General features: G+C 45.2%; 1 pseudogene; it reads left to right on the forward strand.

Annotated features, from left to right (window-relative positions):
- Window positions 1-767: 767 nt before the first annotated feature.
- LOC123405684 lies at window positions 768-3,360 on the forward strand (annotated as a pseudogene).
- The last annotated feature ends 984 nt before the right edge of the window (window positions 3,361-4,344 follow it).

A 4,344-nucleotide genomic window follows, 5' to 3' on the forward strand; every position in this document is an offset into this window, starting at 1 on the left:
CGAGAGGTGGATAAAAGTGTTTGACACCCAACCATTTGGTAAATTGTATATTAAATATGTACTAGTATTTTAGAAAATTAATGGAGTCCAATTTTGCAGCAAATATTTGATAGGTTCTTCACAAAAAAACACATTTTTGCCACTCGGAAAATGGTTAAAAATAGCTCGAAAGATCGGAAATGCATACAAGTTGGTCCTCATCCATAAAATGTGGTCTAAATCTAGTAAAAATTTGGGTGGTGCCCTTTTGCAAAATATTTTTGATAGATGTTTCACAAAAAATTCTCTATTTTTAGTACTTGAAAATTATTTTAAATCATTGATTTTCCGAACCAATGAGAAATCTTCCCACGGATCGATGACATGGCGTCCATCCATGCATCCATCCGTATCTCCAACCCACATCCATCCATCCATCTATCTACACAAAAAATAAGAAAGAGATACCACACCCGCAGCCCAAACCCTAGCTCACTCCCCCCCATCGCACCCTTCGTCCCGATCCAGTGCCGCCACTCTTCTCCCCTCTGCCAGAGCCACCAGCTACCCCCACCTCCGATCTGGCGCTGCCAGCCCAATCTTCTCCTAGATCCGGCACCGCCGCACGCTCTCCTCTCCTCGTCCTCCCAGATCCGGAGCAGCCGAGCCTCTCCAAGCCACCCGCGCCTCTCTGGGATGCGTACTTCGCTGCTGGCGGTGAAAGTCCCCGTCGCCTCCCGAAGGAAATTTACTCGGTGCTGCTCCATTGCTCACCAACGCGTGTGGTGGCGCAGTCCGAGTGCCCCGCTGTGTCCAAGCCGGCGCCGGTGAGGGCGTCTTCGTCGAGGTCCATGACGTTGTACTTCACCAAGGCGTCTTCTGGGTACGGAAACGACCCCGGGTTCAACGTCTCGGCCGGGAGCTCATCCTTTATGTCGTGTGTGACCGGCAACGGGAGCGTGTCAAACGGACATGGGGGCGGGTCCTCGCTGATGCTCCTGCCGCCACCTTCGGCCAGTTGGGGGTAGCCACCGCTGGCGTCCTCCGCGGCATCCACTTGTGACGGTGCCGTCCAGAAGCGCAAGTGCCACGACCACACGTACTCTGAGAACGTCATCGGCGGAAAGTATGGCGCCTCCGGTGGCCGCTGCCACTGCTCCAAGGGCATGTTAGTAGTCTAGCAGATTGGATTCATCCAGTGATGGATTTTGTTTTCCGTCTGCCAGTGTTATACATGTATCATGTATGTATTGTTGCTACTGAATGAGAAGACTGAATGAATCGAACCCACAGGAGGTCTCTGTTTGGTGGATGACTCACGTGCCGGCGATCAGCTCGAAGGCGGCAGAGAACCCCGCGGACGACGTCTCGTGGCGCATGTGCGGGTAGAAGCCTATCAAGGGTTCCCCCTACCCACGGTGAGGCAGCATCCCTTTCCTTCCCTTCCCTCCGGTGAACTTACCGCCAATTAAGACAAGTGTTATCTTTCGGTCTAGGAAGGGCAGTGAACTAACCACCAATTGCTCGGTGATATGCATGCAGAGGTTACTACAAGTGCAGCACGGTGCGCGGGTGCCAGGCGCGGAAGCACGTGGAGCGGCGGACTGGACCTGCACCTGCACATGTCGGGCTACTCCTACCACTGGTTGCATTTCCACAAGATGTTTGATAATGTCTCGCCGTCGGCATGGCACCAGCTCAATAAACATTCAGTTTATCTTCGTCTGCACTTGTATTATTGCCCAGGTGCGATGATGATCCAACTGAATGATTGACATGTCTGCGCTCCTAGGAAGTATAACTGGGCACACTTTTTTTGTCTAGTAAAGGCCTCCTGATTTTCAGTGCTTCATGTGGCAAGAATTGACATCGCCGTAACTTACGCAGAGGGACTAGGAAGGCGCGCGCACCTTGCTGCTTTTCTTACCATAGAAGCAAGTGCTCCTTTTGATTTCCTTCTAGCCTTATGCTGGAAGCAAGTGAAACTTTGTTTGCAATAGTGTCAGTTTACTAGTTTATCAGCCATGCTAGTGTTGGTGCTAAAAGTCTGTATTTTGATTGTGCAAATATTTCTGGTTCTTTAGGGTGAAGGAACTGGGGCCATGGGCGAAGGGGTTGCTCAACGGGATGTCGGATGCGGCAGCAGGACCGGCGGTCATGGGCCCCATCGCCAAGTACCCGCTGGTACTGGCCGAGGACAGGACGTGGTGGTCGGATGTTCTCCGCCATTTCAGCATGTATGGAGGTGGTTGGAACATCACCGGCAAGCACTATTGGGCGGTATGTGTCATTTCTTGCAGCATGCTTATTTCATCGCTCTAGCTATTTGTTTTTCATGATTCAACTTTTTTTAATTGTCCTGTTCCTAGTATTTTCGAGGTTGTACTTGTGGTATTTTGGTGCATACATGCTTAGGTTGATCTCTATGTGACTCTGGTCAAATGGTTGGACTGTCGTCTATCTATACCTAAAAGTATATCATCTATCTGCAGTTTGCTCATAGCTAGCCTTGATATGCTTATACATATGTGTGCCTTAACTTTGTTCAATACAAGAATGGTAGCTATTAATCTGGTTTTAGTTTACTTAAACTGCAGTACCGCCAGATGAGATGAAACTCAGGGATAAAAAAGTATCAAATGCATGTGTTTTCTTTAGTCAATGGATATTTAGTTATAGAGAAAGTATTAATTTGTGAGGCAAAGTGGAGTGGATGCTTGCGCTGCCTAAATTGATTGGGCTGTGCAATCCGTCCGTCCTAAGATCAAACAAATGTCCCATAAACAAGACTCATTCCAGCGACAAATAAACTGGTACTTAGTTGGTTGCACCATTTGTTTGCATGTGTAGCATTCTGGCTTGACCATGGAGGCTCTACTGTTTACGGCCAATCCCACACCAGTGTTGCTGCACCATATGAATTTACATTCATGATTGTTTCCTTGCGTAACTATGGTCTCTAGCATGATTGTATCTTAGACATTTCTGTTGATTTTTCTTGCTGTAGCTTTCACTTCTAAGGATGCCAGTAGTGGGAAGAATCATTGTAGTTAGGTGACTATGTGGCTGGTGGGTCCTTGCTATGCTTGTATCTGAAGGGACACCTTCTATATTAGTTTTTCCTTTATGTTGAAATGTGTTTGCTTTCTAACAGTGAAGGACATGAACAAATATGTTGTTCATGATAATGGTAGGTCCTTCACAAAGAAACTTGGGGTTAGACATAGGTACTGCAAGACTAGTTACTACACTGTCAAACATAATATGATGTTCATGATAAACCTTTTTAATGGAATACTCCTGCTTGTACCATTATTTGGTAAAACATTGGCTTGCCTGCAGGTGAATATTACTGATATGTGCTCTGGTGTAATATACTGATCTGTGCTCTGGTGTAATATTACGGTCTAATGTTTTTTTGTCTCTTTCTGTGTTGCTAGGAAAATGGTGAGAAGATGTCGATGATGCCTACTTGGGACATTAAAATTAACACAACATAAAAATTTCGGAACCTATGTCTCATAGGAGAGTGGAATGAACTCCACTGTTAGCAGATGTGCCATTGTTCTATTGTGCAATTCCGTCCGTTCTTGCTATATTCATGTGTAAGGAAATGTATTCATGAGATAGTTATTATGTTATGTAAACATGGGAGATGTATTATGTGATGTTATATGATGGATGATTTTAATTTGACTTGGAGTTTTCTTGATTTGAATATGAAATAGTGTTGGATTTAATCTTGGACAAATAATTGGGTTGGAAATACCCACAAATAGAAATGAAACCAAGTTCTGGAATAAAAAGTTGCTTAATTCAAAAATGAAAAAAGGCCAAAATTGAAACTGGACCAAATGTATTTGGGCACTAAAAGGCCAGGGCCCAAATTATAATGATAAAAAAAATACGAAAAAATACTAGAAGTGGTTGTAAATAGGCTAAGGCCGAAAAAGAAGCCCAATAAGAAAAAGCCCAGAAAAATAAAACCATCCCATGTGATCAATTGAAATGGGTTGGGCTGATTTCAACCATGACGTTTTGATTTCGTTGTAATTTTGCCACATAGGTCTGCCACGTAGGACTGTGTTAGATTGCCAACGACGATTTAGGATCTTCATAAAGGTTATGACGATCCAGGAATCATCGTAAAAGTTAGTCTCGTGTATTAGCATATTTCGACGCTCGATTTTTCGTTGGGAGATCGTCGTAAATTAAAAACTGTGACGATGTAGCGACAAAAATATAGTGTCGTGTATTAGCATATTTCTTGTAGTGGGGTCCCGCCTATAGGTCTTCTGCTACCTCCCGGCTGGGAAGGCAGAGGCAGCCTCACCGGCTCTGCCGGCGTTAATGGCCACCGGCTCG

The sequence above is a fragment of the Hordeum vulgare genome, chromosome 6H, assembly GCF_904849725.1.
Source record: "Hordeum vulgare subsp. vulgare chromosome 6H, MorexV3_pseudomolecules_assembly, whole genome shotgun sequence".
NCBI classification, from domain to species: domain Eukaryota; kingdom Viridiplantae; phylum Streptophyta; class Magnoliopsida; order Poales; family Poaceae; genus Hordeum; species Hordeum vulgare.